General features: G+C 43.4%; 1 pseudogene; it reads left to right on the top strand.

Annotated features, from left to right (window-relative positions):
- Gm5690 (predicted gene 5690) lies at window positions 18,307-19,001 on the top strand (annotated as a pseudogene).

The raw sequence follows: 19,222 nt of genomic DNA on the forward strand, positions 1-19,222 counted from the left end.
TTTTGTGGAACTCAGAGATTCCAACCTGATTGAGAAGCATGTCAATGGAAGTCTGTAGGTGTCCTACATCACCATGGGTTTTTTGAGTTACCAGTGACACTGCAAGTTCACTTCCTACCAAGCTAAGTCATTAGGGCTGCTGTTCCAGCTCAGCTGTCTTACTAGGGTAGAGGTCACTAAGAGCCTCTAGCATATGGTGGTCTGGAAGCCAAGGAGGAATGTGCTGTGAGCACTCTTGGGCCTTTGTAAGTGTACACCTTGGAAAAACATGAATGGTAACACACAAGGTAAGACTACTTCAGTCTGTCGGAGGCCATGTGTTTTTTTGAGTACAGAAGTACAGGTTAACCAGGTTCCCTGCAGTGCCACCAAGTAGGCTTTTGGATAGGACAGGCTGAAAGTATTCTAAGAAGGGAGTTTTTGTAAATTATAGTTAGATATTGTCAAGCATGAAGCATTGCCTATGAAATCTAAGGTTAACTGTAGGGTTAACCTTATGACAGGTCATTTGTAACAATATTTTAATTTATTTTTTTAAGATTTATTCATTATTTTTGTTTGTTTTGTTGTTGTTTGTTTGTTTGTTTGTTTGAGACAGGGTTTCTCTGTATAGCCCTGGCTGCCCTGGATCTCACTCTAGACCAGGTTGGCCTCGAACTCAGAAATTCGTCTGCCTCTGCCTCCCAAGTCCTGGGATTAAAGGTGTTCCCCACCACTGCCCGGCTTCATTATTATTTTAAATAAGTACACTGTAGCTGTCTTCTGATGCACCAGAAGAGGGCGTCAGATCTCACTATGGGTGATTGTGAGCCACCATGTGGTTGCTGGGATTTGAACTCAGGACCTTCCGAAGAGCAGTCAGTGCTCTTACCCGCTAAGCCATCTCACCAGCCCTAATTTATTTTTTTACTTAACATTCTGCTCACTGCCCCCTTCTCCATCACCCCATCCCACAATCCTTCCCTCCTCCCCTTCTCTTCTGGTCAGATGGGGCTTCCCCCCCCCCCCCCCCCGCCCCAATCAAGTCTCTGAGAGGTTAGGTGAGTCCTCTCCCACTGAGGCCAGACAAGGCAACCCAGCTAGAAGAACATAGCTCACATACAGGCAACAGCTTTTGGGATAGTGCCCACTCTAGTTGTTTGGGACCCATATGAAGGTCAGGCTGCACATCTGCTACATACGTGCAGGAAGACCTAGGTCCAGCCTATGTATGTTCTTTGGTTGGTGGTTCATTCTCTGAAAGCCCAAACAGTCCAGATTAGTTGACTGTTGATCTTCCAGTGGTGTTCCTATCCCCTTTGGGACCTGCAATCCTTCCTCTTAATCTTCCATAGAGGTCCCAAGCTCTGTCTACTGTATAGCTGTGGGTGTCTGTATCTGTCTGAGTCAGCTACTGGATGGAGCCTCTCAGAGGACAGTCATGCTATTCTCAGCTTAGTGGCAATACTGGCTAGGTAGAGCAGTGTCCACTGTTTCTGCAAAACTTGGCAACAGGCAAGGCACGAGTCAGTTTTTCCCAGTGGTTAGTGTTCCCACAATCCAGGTGGATTCATCTTTTCAGGGCCCCATCATGTTCTTGGAGACCTCAGGGGTTACTTTTAGGAATGGTAGAAAATCTAAATATTTTAAATGCCATAGTTAGTAGACTTCCAAATGGGTTGAGGACTACAATCTATTAAGTACATCTGAGGCATACAAATTTTGTTACTCGTTACCTGCTTCAGACTCAAACCTGAAATGATGCACAGGAAGCTAGATGAAGCTTATGTCCAGGATTAGTACTCTGTATGAATACTAGTACCACAACAGAAAGTTTATATACACATAATAATCTTACACATTTTGAGATAATATTTATACCTTAAGAGAAGTTTTAAAGAGTTTCAAAACATTACAAGATTAGTGGTGATAGAACGGTGCCTTATTTTTTTGTTTTCCTCTGTCTCATACAAGGTAGCAATTCCTATATGAAACAGATTTTGGATTTTCCTTTATCAAGTACGTGTGGGTTTATAGGAGAAAGCCATGCTATATCCCCCAAATCAGCTTTAATTTTAACTGAATTTAGACCACATAAAGACCATTTGCCTCCTATGCCTATAGAGGGCAGCAGAGATGTGCTAAAGGTGGGCGAGACTATCCAGCCAATTACCCTTTCTTGGTACATAGTCTCTTGATGATATCCTCTTTCTTCAAATGTTTCACTTTTCCAGTGGTCTTCAGTTTTGATGTTTCCATTCATGCCTCCCATGACCAGATATCTTTGCCATTTATCTGCCAGTTAGTGGTTTTCCATTTGGATAACCATATAACTATACCATTGCACATGTACCACGAATTGGAAAAGACATTTTCCTTTTGATTTCCTAGTTGATTTTCTTTTCTTTTCAAGAGTTATTTATTTATTATAGATAAGTACACTGTAGCTGTCTTCAGACACACCAGGAGAGGGCATCAGATCTCATTATGGATGGTTGTGAGCCACAATGTGGTTGCTGGGATTTGAACTCAGGACCTCTAGAAGAGCAGTCAGTGCTCTTAACAGCTGAGTTATTATCTCTCCAGACCCCTAGTTGATTTTCTTATAGCCAATAGAGTGGCACTGATTTTGTGGTTCTGCCCTCAGTATTGGCCATTGCATCCCTCGGTCTATAGTTGTCCCTTTCCATCAGTGGTTGATGAACCACCAGTAAATCATGTGTTAGCCAAATGTTGTGATCATTCTATTGGTCCTCACAGTTCAAAAGGTGCCTACTTTGGGAGAGAGGTGAACGGTTTAGGGGTGAGGATTATAGACAACTGAGCTATTTCAGTGCAAGAAGGCACAGAACTCTTTGCTGCCGTATCCTGATCATGAAGGAGTTCCGATAGGTACCAGTTCGACTATTGTAGGTTTTACAAAATCAACTTTTAATATATGTTCTTAAATGCTTTGACCTGAGGGAGAATGAGTAGAGGGCAAAATAGCTAAAATAAAATCCAGCTTTGGATCCATGTGCATTCTGTAATTTCTTTTTTACCAGGGCCCGTTCTCTCTCAGCCTCAGCTTGTCAAAAGACCTTGTTATTAAGATTGCAGTCCACCATGTCCAGATAAGCTCTCCACGCATGCTTCAAAATGGGAATCCTCCCTTTCTCAGTGGGGCTTCCTCTTCTCTGATCTTATCTGGAGAGTGTCACTGAGCACATATACCTGACTGTATTTAGTGGATGGCCACACACAAATCTTCCTGCAAGTGCTGCATGACTCAGCACATAAGTCCTGCTCAGCCCTTCTTGCTGTATGATAATTAGGTAGTATGTTATGACTAATCAGCTCTTCTGTAACTCAGAGGAGTTCTGAGGGAAGTCATGTAGCCTATGGCCAGATTACAAGTTTGATTTCCTCTCTCCCAATAAGAACCTCTTCAACAGGTTCTTGGAATTCCTCTTCATGTAAATGAAACTTTATCATCTTACCCAATAATGTATATCCACCCTGTAAATCCCTACCAATTCTCCAAGATCTGTATAACCCTTGTTCACCCAGAATAAAGTTGAGCTGTGTTGTCACTAAAGTTGATTCCAGAAGCTAATCTGTAGGTATTTATGGCCATCCAAGCCTTGCTCCCTTTGTCCTTGCAGACCAGTGTGCAACAGCCCCAAGGAAGAAGGGAGGACCACATCAGCTAACAATTTCCCCATGGACTATTTAAGTCCATGGGGACTTATCACCTTGTATTGTTTAAAATAAATTACTTAGCTCTTGAGTAGTTAATCCAATTGTGGGACATAGCCAGTCAATATCTCCCAGTGATTTTTGAATATCATTAAGAGTTTGCAATTGATCTCTCCTGATTTGTACTTTCTGTGGATGATTTTTTTTTTTAGATCTATCTTATAGCCTAGATAATTAACAAAATCTCCTTTTAGTGATTTTTTGAGCCATTTGTAATCCCCAGCAATGCAAAATTCTCTTTACTTCATCAAACATTTTTTCCTATCTGCAGCTGAATCTGCCAGTAAGATATCATCAATGTAATGGTAAATTTTAGGTTGAAGAAACTGTTTACGAATTATGTTAATTTTTTCAAATCCTATTTTTAATGATGGCTCTTAAACGCTTTAACTTCCCAAGTAGCCTACCACCCTCCAGAGGTAGTGGGAAAGAAAGGATACAGGGTGGGGTGGTGTTGGGTGGAGTGAGTGGATCTATTTAGAAAGGTTCTTTGGAGCAACTCCTGTCTGTATTGTCTAGAAATTAAAAGTTCAGTTCACAGATTAGGAGGCAGTGGCAGCTTGATCCATTTGCAAACACTTTATGGATACACCAGCAGTCTAGTTCAGTAGAGTCAGGTTAGCAACAGTGGTGACATGACCTAGCAGAGACAGCTAGGCCTCAGCCTTGGCTCAAGTCTGCAGGTGGGACCAACAGCAGCACCAGAAATTCTCAGCTGTGCCTCTCTCAGGGAAGCAAAGATCAGTGAAGTTGTGTGACCCACAGGCATTGTACCAGCAAGCCAAGCTTTTTCTCCATCACTCAGTCACTCTGTTGAATGGTATTTATACCCTCTAAACATCACATGTCCTTCATGTGCCTTGCTCAGCACCAGTTTTGCCTCAGCACCTGAATGTAGTCAGCCTGAGTCTATGGAGTCCCGAAAAATGGAGCTCATCCACACAATGTAAGGCGAACCAATACATGCACTTTGTTAGCAAAGAATCCTTCATCATGTGTCCTTTCACGTGATTGCTGTAGCAGAACAGCCTCTCTCCTGTGTCTGCTTCAGTGAAACGTTTCTTCAGAAGTCTGCTTTAGTCTTTCACCTATGTCCACTTCAGGAAAACATTCCTTCACATGTTTGCCCCAGCAAAACACCATCTAACACAACTGACTCTCCAAAGAATCCTTATGTTTCCACTTCAGGTACCAGTCCATCACTGGTCATGCCAACATGACCCTGGCAGGAAATAAAAGCTCAGTGCTCCTTACTCCATCCACAGGACCCAGAAAGCCTTTGGCACTACCTACTCTCCTCATGCCCATATTTGCTGTCAGTTGAGAGCAGGCTTATGGCCATGAGATTTGACTCTGGAAAGAGGCCTGGTAGAGTTTGTAAAATCCTAACCTACTATATCACACCAGGAGTAGGGCAGGTGGCAGAAGTCTGAAGTTTCTGTTAAATGTAAAAAACTAGAAAAGTCAGGTTGCCCTGACTTCATATATCCTCTCCTACAGAAACACATCCTGCTTTATAGTCCAAATGGTTTCCCTACCCTTTTGAGAACAAAACATAGGGTTCCTCCTTTCCCTGACCTACACCTGGTATCACTTAACTACTGGTTGTTCCTTTATAAACTCTGTTTTGCCTTATTTCTTGGACTGGAGTTCTTTATGGCAAACTCTTGCTCTCAGTCTCAGTACTATTTTGGCCTCGTGGTGATCTATAAATTGCTAGAATTGGGTATTTCATAACAAAGGTTTCAAAAGCTCTAGTTTATTACAACAATGGTTTTATTGAAACTGTAGGTCCAGCAAGATGGCTGGACAATAAAGTTCTGCTCAGCAGGATGTAGTTAGTGTAAGCAAGGCACAGTGAAACTAGAACACAGTGAATTAGACCACTCAATGGGTAGGAAAGACATTTAAGACAAACAGCTTAGATGCCTCAGAGAGTAGAGGACTGCATCTGGAAGGGGAAGCCTTGTTAGTTTTACAGAGCCAGGTAGCATTGGAAAGTGGCATGAAGGTCAGAACAGCCTAGGAGTTAACCATAGGTACTTTGAACTGAAGGAGCTGTTAGGGTTAATCAGGAACTAGATACCATTTGTCCAAGGTAGTCACTGTTGTAGGTGGAGAAGTACTGGCTTTCCTGAAAAACAGAAACCCATCTCAAGAGATTTCTGAGGAATGATGAATTAGGTTTCTAGGTACCAGAATAGGTGTTCCTCCTAGGCTCTAAGAATCCAGCCTGGGTTGGCCCAGGGCTGTTATCTTAGGACACTATCAGCAGCACTGCCATTTGCAGGGCTTACTTCATGAACAAACAGTTGTAGTGGGCTACTGAACCATTGTTATGTCATCTTGTGAAAGTATTCTTTTTGTTTGTTTTGCTTTATTGTTTTTTTTTTCAAGACAGGATTTCTCTGTGTAGTCTGGCTGTCCTGGAACTCACTCTGAAGACCAGGCTGGTCTTGAGCTCAGAGATCCACTTACCTTTGTCTCCCTAATACTAGGATTAAAGGCATGTATCACCATTGCCCACCACTTAAGAAAAAACTTAAGTGTTAAAATTAACTTGGGTAAACTGCTCACTGATCACATAGACCAGCTATGAATTTCTATACAGTGTGTCCCTTACCTAGATTCTCAGTAATTCTTGTGAATAGCCTCAAGGTTACAAAAAAAAAAAAAAAAGCTTGACCCATAACTGCCATAACTGCTATCTTTCTGCTTCTGTGAACAACGCTTGCTTGCTTCCTGTGCAGATGCTCACAGCTAACTTTATATGTCATAAAATTATGGTTTTTGCTTTTAAAATCTCAAGCAAAATGGAGGTTGTGGCTGCTCCCCACTATTCTGTATGAGGCAATCTCACTGGTGGAAAATAAAGACTCCAAATAATTGAACCTATTTATGTCTCTTGGAAGGATGTAGGTGTCTTCACCAATCTTTTGGAGGACCCAGGATGATCCCTGAGGAGAGGACCCCCAAGTCCTGAAGTAGTGGTCCTTCTAGGAAAGAATAATGGCCATCAGGCTTCTTAAAGGACATTCCTTGTCCCCAAGAATTAACAACCACGTCACCAATTTGACCCTAACCCTTTTTGAAGGCGTCTACCTGTGTAGCTGTATTTGGGACCTGCAGAGGTAAGATAAATCTAGGGTTTTGGTTTCTGTCCAATCTGAGGCACCAATTGGGGGAGTTAAGGAAAAAGCTGGACATTGCATATGTAAAAATTCCTGAGTCCAGGTCATGGGTGGGACCTTGCCACATACTCTCAGAATCTTGTTTGTCTTGGTAGGTATTGATTTGTGTCCTGTGTCTTTTGTTTTTGTTGTCTCAATCTTTTGTCTGCATTTCTGTGTTCCCATTAATCTTTTCCAGTTACAGGCAGACATGGGAGAGCAAACATCAATGGGCTCAACCTCCCCCTTAGAATGGATGTTACAAAACTTTAAACTAGGTTCAAAGCACAGAATCAGAGATAGAGTCCCCTTCTTCAAAGGAACTTTGCTTGCTTTGAATACTGGCTTGGCAAGATTTTGGTGTGGGTTGGCCTGATACCAGGTTACTCAATGTCAAAGTTGCTCCCAAGATTTATTCTATTGAGGGACCCTAAGGGCTTTTTCTAGTCCCACACCCTCCTTACAGCTTTCCCCTCCCACCTGGGGTCAAGACTAGGCCCAGTTCCATTCTCCACCACATTCTTGAGTAAAAAATTCTCAGAAAAACTGCAGACTGTACTGACTGGTAGTCACCTGACCCTCTGGAAAGTCCCAGATAGAGTTCAAATGCATGTCATGATCTGCCCATGCTTGCTAGCCAATAGATTTAAAGGTCAATATGCTTAGCCAATAAGTTTGAACTGTAACCTTGCTGATGTAACCTGTGCCCCTAAAAAGTATAAAAACTACTTGTAATAGCCATTCGGGGTCGCCTTCTAATCACTTGCTGTCTTAGTTAGGGTTTTACTGCTGTGAACAGACACCATGACCAAGGCAAGTCTTATAAAAACAACATTTAATTGGGGCTGGCTTACAGGTTCAGTGGTTCAATCCATTATCATCAAGGTGAGAGCGTGGCAGTATCCAGGCAGCCATGGTGCAGGCAGGGTTGAGAGTTCTACGTCTTCATCCAAAGGCTGCTAGTGGAAGGTGAGAGTCTTCTCACCAGGCAACTGGGGTGAGACTCTTAAGCCCACACCCACAGTGACACACCTACTCCAACCAGGTCACACCTATTCCAACAAGGCCACACCTCCAAATGGTGCCACTCCCTGGTCCAAGAATATACAAACCATCACACTTGCCTTAAGGGACTAGTTGAAGGTTAACCCTGATGTGCATGCAGGAAGATAAACCTCTTGCTTTTGCATGATCTTCATCTTGGTGACACCCAGAGGCATCTTGAAGTAAGTACTACTGACAGAGGGTGGTGGTGGTGATGGTGTCTTACACTACCATTCTTGGAAGACTCAGATTCCTGGATCAGTTTCCCTATATGTGAGTGTGATTGGGCATCCTGGAAACACCATCTTCATGGCTACCAGAGTGCCACAAATGTAGGATCCAGACGATTGTAGCTGCAGGTAACACCTATCCTATAGCCCTATGTTCATTTGCCTTTTCATCAGTGATCTTCATAAATTAAAAAAAAAAAAATCAAAACCCTTCCTTCTCAGACAAACCTCAAGGTTTAATTTCTCTTCTTGAGTTTTATGCTCACCAGCCTACATGGGATAAGTTTCTTCACCTCAGAAGAGAGAGATGATCTGAAGGGAACCTTTGAGGACTCCCTGATTCTGGAAACCATTTTTTCTTCTACCAGAATTTAATGGGATCCCAACAGTGAACAAGGTAGGGGGATATCAATACCTAATGCTCAGTTCTAACGAGTGTTCTCTTTAATGCTGAATGGAAGGCCACAGATTTTTCTAAAGTTAGTGAGCTTTTTGCAATTCCTGTCATGTTTCCAGAGAGGCTTTTAGAAGCCTACCCAACCTATTAACCCTTTGATCTGGAAGCTCCAGAGAATAGACAGGTGATTAACATAGTCTTTGCCACCCAGTTATACCCAATGATCCCCAAACCCCAGAGAATACAAGAGTGATAAATATAGCATTAACTAGTCAGCTCCAGATATTAGAAAGAATCTCCAGAGGCAAGAAAGATTTGAAGGAAAAATGTCAGAGTTGTCAAAAGTATTTCATTGAATCTCTAATAATAGAGACTTGATAGAAGAGATTGTCAAAATGGTTGGGAAAGGCAATTGTGCTAGTGCTGAGAGAAACAGGATGGATGGTCTGTTAGAAGGTAATGAAAGAAGCCTCCAGAGGGCGCCAGTGGATGTGTCAAGACTACCTAGACTTCCTTTAGCCCCAAATCAATGTCTATATTGTAAGGATACTAGAAAAACGAGTGCCCAAACTGTTGGGCTGGAATACCCAAAGCAATTATAAAGTTTCAATTATAAACTAAAACTGCCTGATGGGGCTGGGCTCCATTCCATTAAGTCCCCAGTGAGCCCGTGGTTACCTGCAATTTAGGAGCAAGCCTGCCAGTTCCACCAGGATGAGTTTTTTAGTAAAAAAACAAAACAAAACAAAAAAACCCAAAAAAATAAAAAAACAAACAAACAACAACAACAACAACCTGACAGATCCCTGCCTCCCCCCAAAAAGACAAAATAAGTTCAAAGTATAGTGTGGTCTGGTGCTTACTCCTTGTCAGGTTATCTGGTTATGTTGGAAGGAGGTACGGTCACATATACATTCCTGGTTATGCCAGACTACACCTATTCTGTACTAGGCCAAGACTTGTTCTAGAAACTACAGACCATTATCATCTTTAAGGAAGACAAGACAGAATTAGACTACAAACTCCCAAGTAGTTACTGTCCATTTGTGGGAGAACACAAATACTGCCTGATCCATCCCTGGCCCAGCTGGGATCTACCCAACTCTGGTTGAATTAAAAGCAAAGTTTCCAGGGCTGTGGGCAGAAACAAATCCATTGTGACTACCAAGACATCAAGCCCCAACAGTAGTTCAGCTGACTACTAATGTAACCTCAATCACAGTGAAAGCAAAATAGGAATTGCAATCCAATCCATATCCAGGGACTCAGGGAGGTTAACATCTTAGTTCCCTGTTAGTCACCTTGGAACACCTCCACTCTCAACTTATAACCCAGCCCTAACAATTAAAGACCTGTCTAAGACTTAATAGAAGTAAATAAATGGGTAGAAATTATTCATCCCACAGTTCCAAACCCATATATCTGTTTCATTTTTGTGTCCCTTGATAAACAAGTTTCTGCTGCTCTGGATCTAAAAGATGCTTTCTTCAGCCTGCTGTTGGCCAAGGTAAGCCAACCTATGTTTTTTCTTTTGAATGGACAAATGCAGAGGGGTATTTAATGGTGTCTAGTTAGGGTTTTATTGCTGTGAACAGACACCATGACCAAAGCAACTCTTTTTTAAAAAGATTTATTTATTTATTTTATGTATATGAGTACATTATAGCTGTCTTCAGACACACCAGAAGAGGGCATCAGATCCCATTACAGATGGTTGTGAGCCACTATGTGATTCCTGGGAATTGAACTCAGGACCTCTGGAAGAACAGTCAGTGCTCTTAATTGCTGAGCCATTTCTCCAGCCCCCACAAAGCAACTCTTACAAAGGCAAACATTTAATTGGGGCTGGCTTATGGTTTCAGAAGTTTGGTCCATTATCATCATGGCAGGAACATGGTGATGGAGAAGCTGAGAGTTCTACATATTGATCTAAAGTCAACCAGGAGAGAGACTTTCTCTTCCATCCTGGGCAAAGCTTGAGTACTAGAAGGCCTCAAAGCCTTCCTACACAGTGACACACTTTCTCCAACAAGACCACAACTATTCTAATCAGGTCACACCTCCTAATAGTGCCATTTCCCATGGGCCAAGCATATTCAAATCACCACACATAGACAACTTGCTTGAATTAGATTGCCATAAGAATTTAAAAAGATACCCACCCTACTTAAAGAGGTTCTCAGTGCAGACCTCCCTGCCTTTAGGCAGAATTACCCAAAGGCTGCCTACTTACACCTTGCAGATGATTTACTATGGGCTACTGACACTGAGACATGTCACAAAAGGCCTATTGATGGAGTTTCAAGACTACAGTTATCATGTCTCTGCCAAGACGACCCAATTATGTTGTACAAAAGCCACCTACCCTGGTTATAATTTAGAAAGAGAAAAATGCACCCTGCCCCAGAGGTGTACTGAGGAAATTCTACAGATCCATCTGTTAGTGGCAATTCTATAAATGTTACAGTTTTCTCTTAACCCAGCTAGCTTCCAAAGAATTGAGGCAGGGCTATTTTATTTTTTAAATAGCTTTAAAGCACAACAACTGAGCAGTATTAATCTATTTTAATCCTCTAAACTAATCTTGCTACCTCATAACCAAAATCCCAGAGATACTCGTATTTTATGGCTTTCTCTGATCCAGCTGCTTTCTTATGATATCTATTGGACCCTCTCCTTGTGGCTGAATTACCATATCCTCTCTCTCTCTCTCTCTCTCTCTCTTTCTCTCTCTCTCACCCCTCCCCCCCAAGCTGGGAGGAAATCCAGCTCTATTCTCTCCTCTGCTCAGTTACTGGATAATCAGCTTCTTTATAATCAATCAAGGAATAATTGGGGAGCAATGTTTATACAACACTGAGACAGGAGATTCTCAGAATAAGGATTGCAATCAGATATGGGGGCACAGAAATCAGCATTTGAAAATAAAAGGATAATCTTTATTCAGGGCATGATAACATTATGCCTATATCTATAAGCCAAAGAAAGACCAAGAGGAAAATCTTAGAATTCTTTGGGATGGTGAGATACTGTTGACTATGGATACCAAGTCTTGCTGAAATAGTTTCATGGGATGAAAAGGAAAAAGAGACGTTTGAAGCCTTGAAGCATGGTCTGGTCTCTGCCCTGTCACTGGCTCTCTCTTACATTACTAAGCCATTTCATCTGTTTACAAGCAAGGGCTAGGGAATAATAAAGGGAGTCCTAACCAAATTTTAGGACCTTGGAGAGAGCCTGTTGCCTACTTATTCAAGAGACTGAACTCAGCAGTAGTGGCCACCACGTCTTTGTGAAGAAGGCTGACAAAATGACAATGGGTCAGGACCTTAGCCTGACTGCTCCATGAGGTAGAGGTCTTCCTCCAGACAAGAAGCCCCCAAGCACTGGCTGTCAAATACTAACATCACTCTCATGTTCTCCTTCTACATGCACCCAGAATAAAGTTCTTACCCTTGGCCATGTTGAGCTCAGCAACCTGAGGAACAGTCAACTCATGACTACACTACACACAGGTCACTAACCACCTGCAATATGGATAGCCTTCAAGGCCAGCCCCCAGCAAGGCAGATGCAATCTTCCATATGGTTCGTTACCTGTCCGCAGCTTCATGTATCCAAGTCTGTGGCGAATCTCCTCCTAATTCTATCCTGAGTCCAGCTACCTGCTGGCTTACATCCATCTCCTCAGAGTTCCTTGTATCAGGAGTGTGACCTACTTACCTGTGGAGAGCTTTTGGTGCCGCTTCTAGGAAACTGGCAAGAATATTTGACACTGGGCTAGGACAAGGAAGTAAGCTTAGGTAAAATACAGCCTAGGAATGTATTCCTTGAATTTTTTTGGGAAGATTTATTTATGTATGAATACATTGTTGCTCTCTTCAGAGACACCACAAGAGGGCACTGGATCCCACTACAGATGGTTGTGAGCCACCATATAGTTGCTGGGAATTGAACTCAGGTCCTCTGGAAGAGCAGTCAGTGCTCTTAACTGATGAGCCATCTCTCCAGCCCATATTCCTTGTATCTTTTTTTTTTTTTTTAAAGATTTATTTATTATATGTAAGAACACTGTAGCTGTCTTCAGACACTCCAGAAGAGGGAGTCAGATCTCATTACAGATGGTTGTGAGCCACCATGTGGTTGCTGGGATTTGAACTCCGGACCTTCGGAAGAGCAGTCGGGTGCTCTTACCCACTGAGCCATCTCACCAGCCCTATTCCTTGTATCTTGATCATCTTGATTGGTTCCTAGAAACAATGACCTTGGGACTTTTGTTTATGCCTGGTTTGTTCTTGACTACTTGGTTTATGCCTCAGAACTGGCCATATTCTTCGCATGTACCGAGAATGATATAAAAGCAGATAGGAAAAAATTAAACCCCCTTCAGAAGTTACTGAAGTCATACTATGGCATTGTCTAATTGTCTTTCTTTTTTTCTTTAATTCTCCCTCCCTCCCTCAGGACCCTATTGACTGATTGAGCTGGCTTCATCACTTACCTCAGCTGGAAAAGAGATCAAGAACAAAGAAGACATTTCTGCCCTCCTGGAAGCCATTTGGCTTTCTGAAAAGCTTGCTATTATCCATTGTCCTGGACATCCGAAAGGGAACTCAGCTGAAGCTAGAGGCAATAGGCTTAGAGATGCCATGGCCAATAGGGCTGCAAACGAGCCAGTGGGACCATGTCAGTAGTCAGGGTTTCCCATGACCCTTGCTCTCCTGCCCAAGCCAGACCTATTGGAACATCCTGAATACACTAGCAAAGAGGAGAAATGGACCCAACACCAGAGAATCCCCAGGATAGAAGACTGATGGAGTCTACCCAAAGGGCACTCCATTCTACAGCCCTAGGGGCATTTCTTTTCTCCCAAATCCAATAATGTACCCATCTGGAATCAACTAAGCTGAAAGAAATACTTAGGGAGAGGGTTTGTCTTCTTCATCAGGATGTGATGATGGAACAGGTTAACGACCAATGTGCCATCTGCATTCAGGTAAACCCAAAAGGCAGAAGACTGACACCTATGGGCATCTGAGAAAGAGGACTTGGCCCTCAGGAGCCCTAGGACTTAGACTTGTTAAAGCTAATCCAGTGAGGTTTGACTGCTGGTATTGACTGGACTTTGTAGGTGCCTAGTTCAGGAAAAGTAGAGGCTTTCCCTACTCAGACAGAAACAGCTAATGTGTCGCTAAGAAATTACTCATGGAGATTACCTCATAATTCACATTCCGTTCCTCCTTGGGATCTGACAATGGCTGGGATTTCATGGTCAAGGTGTCATGACAAGTGGCTAGAACTCTATGGACACATACATTGGATATTCCGTTGTGCCTATAGACCCCAAAGTTCAGGACAAAAAAAAAAGAGCTAACACAACTATAAAGGAAACATTGACTATGCATGCCCAGCCTATGTGCATAGTCATTTTAATTAAGAGGATGACATAAACTCTATTTTAGCTCCAGCCTGACTTCAAAAGAAAAGCCAGCTGGGCAGTGGTGGCACATGCCTTTAATCCCAGCACTCGTGAGGCAGAGGCAGGAGGATTTCTGAGTTCAAGGCCAGCCTGGTCTACAGAGTGAGTTCCAGGACAGCCAGGGCTACACAGAGAAACCCTGTCTCGAAAAACCAAAAAAAAAAAAAAAAAAAAAAAAAAAAAAAAAAAAAAGAAAGCCATCATTCCCAGGAACTAGTCATAAGTCACTAAGTCACTAGTCACCAGCTCCAGGAACAAAGACATAAAACCTGAAGAACAGCCTGGGGATAACCACAAGAATGGGGAGCTATTTTATCTCAGGATGGGCCATCAGTGCTGGGCAGCCTCATATGGTTTGGGCGTCTCATTCAGGTGGTTAAATGTTCATGACAGGAATGCAGATCACTGGCCACCTGGCACAAGTCAATCAGAAGCCAATCCATGTAGCAGCCTTCCTCCCCTCCCCCCAGTACCCACCAATGAAATCTTAGATTACCTAACCTACTCTCTAAGGTCTCACCAAATAAAGAAGAACATAGTAGCCAATCAAAACTGTACTAATATTACTACTTTGGTTCATACCAATCCCATTAGAGATGACCTGATCCTTCTGGGAAATGCACCTAGCTCCGCACAAAAGGAGCCTAAGAGCTCCCCCAGGGTCAATATTTTAATGAACGGTTGGCACCCTCGTGTTGGTTGTTTCTGAAGAATATTGCTCTTTATCTTAGGCTAGTATTTGAGTCTGGGGTCTTCCTTCAGCTATTCTTAGACCATGGCATGAAAAGGCCAATGAATACCACTGTGGTTTCTGGGGTTGTGCTGCAGTCCTCCTGGGATGGCCATAAAGACATTCATTCCCCTTAAAACAAGAAAGCCCTTCTGAAAATTGTATGGCAGAAAAATGTAGTCCCTTCACTCTAACTGCTGTGGCCTGGAACCACCTGAGTGCTAAGCGCTGGCTTACTGGTCGAACATGGGGTCTCAGACTTTATACAGTATGTGCTGACCCTAGCATAGATTTTACCATCCAGCAAAAGGTGCTATCCCATTGAGCTAACCCCACTGGGCCAGGGAGAATTGGCTGCCTCATTCAAAGACTCTGTGTGGGGATAAACCAAACTTATCAACTGGCTATGCAAACATGTTCTCAATTGTTAATTGCTATCCAAGCTAACAGGATATGCAAATGTTTGTCACTTCCTCATCTGCCCCCAAAGAAAGGCAAGCTGCCTTAAGGGATGTTCTGAAGCCCTCAAAACCAGAAGGCAACTTGGTGGATGTATGGGGCGGGGGGGGGGGGGGGGGGGGGGAGGGGGGGTGGGGGTGGTGGTGGTGGGTGGGTGGGTGGGGGTGTCTATTGTCCTGATGCTGATTGGTTTACACTGAATGGCTTTTTTTGCATAAAAAAGAGCTGGCTGCAGGAGCTAACAACCAGACCCAGGAGACAGAAGCATGAAAGGAAGAGCAGGGAGAGCCCCATGGAGAGACACAATGCCAGGGTCAGGTTAAGTCAGATGGGCTTAGCTGAGGGACAACATGAGTGGCTGTATTAAAGGGTCCCAGCATTAGGAAGGTTGAGAACCACTGGAGACCTGACTGTGACTCCCCTAGTGTCAACGTTTTTCCCACTATCAAGCATTCATGGTTGATAACTGCTTTGTCCCTGGTGTTTGATTTTAGACCCTGAGTCAAGGGGGGTTCTGAAACTAACTCTCTTTTTCTCTTCCCCTTCTCCTTTCTCTCTCCCCAAGGTGATTTCCCTGGTCTTGGTCCTTGGGGCTAAAGAATTCACCAGAGAGCAGCTTCCCAATAAATCTGCATTTATATATAATTTTTAAGCTGGATTGAATTGGCTCATATGACCAGTGGAGAGATAAATGGTGCCAAAACCTGGCAGGACTTGAGTCCCCAGTCTGATAGCATGGGTCTTTCCTGGCTACATGAGGACTGCTTCTCTCTCCTCATCTCTCTTTCTACCAAATAAATTAATTTTTGGGCTTCGTAAGTAATCTCTCCTCAGCTACTTCCTAATCTGGATCAAGGACCCTCTGAGCTTCCTCTACTGAGTAACAGCCCCACCAGAGCTAACCCAGCTCCCAAACAAAAAACCAAGTCTTTGTTCTGTGGTCTTTGATACAAAGACACGTGATCTGAGGTTACTGCCCCCCATGTAAACCTTTCAAACCTAGACTATCAATTGAGACACAATTTCTATAGTCTTGGGATCTCTGGAAAATGCTGCGAAGGCAGATACTGCTGGGTCTAAAATTGATCTCTAGACGCCTTTTGGAAGTCTGCTGCAAAGTTTATCCAAATTGGTCTGAATACGCTATGTCCAGTTTCTGGGGAACCGTGCTCTAGCCCTTTCCCCTTCTCCTTCACCACAACACAGTCACTGATCTAACCCTCCCTAAGGCACAGCAGCATACAGGCTCCAGGTATCACCTAACTCCACTTCACCCCCATCTCCCTCCTATCCATGCCTGGATGGAGCTGGTGGCAGTGATAGCAGTGGCAGCGGCTGCAGTGGTAGCAGTGGTGGCTGCAGTGGCGCTGGCAGCAGCGGCAGCAGCGGTGGTAGTAATGGTGATGGGGAGCTATCAGCCTGCTCATTTTAAGTTGCTTGCCATGTCTGGCTAACTATACCCTGGCCAGGAGTAGTACAGTACATAGTGGATAAGCATCATGTGCCTGGACACAATCTTCACATTGGGATAAAGAGGGTGACACCATGGCTTCACTGACAGGTTGGTTAAGTGTAGTCACATAACAGGCAGCTATGTTTGTTGTGGGACAGTCATAATTTCACCACAACTCCAATTATATCCCTCAAATTTTCATCTGTCTGTTTGAAAGGTATAAATGTGACATGGCCTGTGGTGGTTTGAATATGCTTGGCCCAGGGAGTGGCACTATTAGGAAGAGGTGTGGACTTGTTGGAAGAGGTGTGTATCACTGGGGGTGAGTTTTAAGACCCTCCTCCTAACTGCGGGAGGACAATCTTCTCCTGTCTGCATTTGGATGAAGATGTAGAACTCTCAGCTCTTCTAGCCCCATATCTACCTGGAGGCTGCCATGCTCCTACCTTGATGATAAGGGACTGAAGCTCTGAACCTGTAAGCCATCCCAAATTAAATGTTGTCCTTTTATGGTAAACCTGATGGCATGGTTTAGGAGGAGCTGAGAGTTCTACATCTTTTTCTGAAAGCAAACAGGAGAAGACTGGCTCCCAGGAAGCTAGGATGAGGGTCTTAAAGCCACACCAACAGTGACACACTTTCTACAACAAGGTCAAACCTACTCTAACAAGGATACAACTTCTAATAGTGCTATTTCCTAGGCTGAGCACATACAAACCATCACATGCCACTCTCTCCCATAGGGTTGTTCAAACACATGAGTCTTTGGGGGCCATACCTACCTATAGCATAATAAAAAAATAAATTTAGTCCAATTTCCCAAAGTCCCCATAATTTATAGCAATCTAAACAATATTAAAAGTCTGAAGTTTTGAAAAGTTTCAAACATTACAGCTACTTGTTTCAATATCTGGGCTCCACACATGATCTTCTGAGCTCCTCCAAAGGGACTCAGGCTACACCACCAGCTCTGCCCTCTGTAGAACTCTAGGGTCTGGTTGACTACACTCTACTGCTGCTGTTCTTGGTGGTCATCCCATAGTACTGGCATTTCCAATGTGACAGGGTCTTCTGCTGTAACTAGGCTTCACCAATAGCCTTTCATATGCTCTCTTTATGGTGCCAAGCCTCTACTTCTTTGCATGACCTCTTTAGTCCTGGGCTGTCACCTGCAACTGAGGTTGTACCTTCACCAATGGCCTTCCCTGGACTTTCACAGTGCCAAGCCTCAGCTGCTCTCCATGACACCATCATACCTTCAAAACCAGTACCACCTAGGTAAGTCATACATATTTGTATAGTTTTTTATAATATTACTATATCCTTTTTTTTCTTTTTAACCCCTTTCCCTTTCCTCAGAAAGAAGAATAGAGAAGAGGAAAGGAAAGAGAAATTTCTGTATCTACATTCTTTAGGTTTTTTCCATTTAAAACTATAATTACTTGTAAATCATTTTTTAAAATGACAACATTTCTATAATTTATAAAATAACCAAGCCAGATATCCCAACTTAAGGGATTGGGATGACATTTTTTTATGATTTTTGTTGTTGTTGTTGAATTGGGGGAAAAATTTGGGGGTAGGGCAAGAAAATTAGGATAAATGGCTAGTCTTAAGAAAGTTAGTTGTAGCTTCTTTTCTGGTTTCCATGACAGCCACAGCCATGAGCAGCAGAGTCTCATGTGACACCCTGTATGATGTGGTGCCAGAAGTCCTGCATGGGAACCAGGGCAATGTTTCTGGAGACAGTGGAGCTGCAGATCAGCCTGAAGAACTATGACCCTCAGAAGGACAAACACTTTGGCACTGTCAGGCTTAAGTCTACCCTTGCCCGAAGTTCTCCGTGTGCATCCTGGGGGACCAGCAGCACTGTGATGAAGCCAAGGCCATGGATATCCCCCACATGGACATCAAGGCACTTAAGCTTAATAGAACAAGAAGTTGGTCAAAAAGCTGGCCAAGAACTACGATGCCTTTTTGGCCTCTGGGTCTCTGATCAAGTAGATCCTACCTATCCTGGGCCCAGGCCTAAACAAGGCTGAAAAGTTCCCCTCCATGCGGACACACAATGAAAACATGGCGGCCAAAGTGGATGAGGTGAAAACTACAATCAAGTTCCAGATGAAGAAGGTGCTGTGCCTGGCCGTTGCTTTCGGCCATGTGAAGATGACCGATGATGAGCTGGTCTACAACATCCATCTGGCTGTCAATTTCTTGGTGTCCTTGCTCAAGAAAAACTGGCAAAACGTCCGGGCTTTGTACATCAAGAGCACCATGGGCAAGCCCCAGCATTTGTATTAAGATGCTCCAATAAACCTCAGTGCTGAAAAAAAAAGTTAGTTGTATTTGCTGTCTAGTCTTTGTTTGGTTTGCAGCTAGCAACATGTGTACCGATTGTGGGTAGCTTGCAGTGCAAGCAGTTGGGAGAACAGGTCTATCTGTCTTGTGTCCTGTTTAGACATGGGGGATATGGAAGTGAGCATGGGAAAGCAGGCTCAGGACAAAGATGCCCAAATCAGCCTGTTGCACCTATGAGAAGGCTTTGGA

The sequence above is a fragment of the Mus musculus genome, chromosome 18 (assembly GCF_000001635.26).
Source record: "Mus musculus strain C57BL/6J chromosome 18, GRCm38.p6 C57BL/6J".
Taxonomy (NCBI): domain Eukaryota; kingdom Metazoa; phylum Chordata; class Mammalia; order Rodentia; family Muridae; genus Mus; species Mus musculus.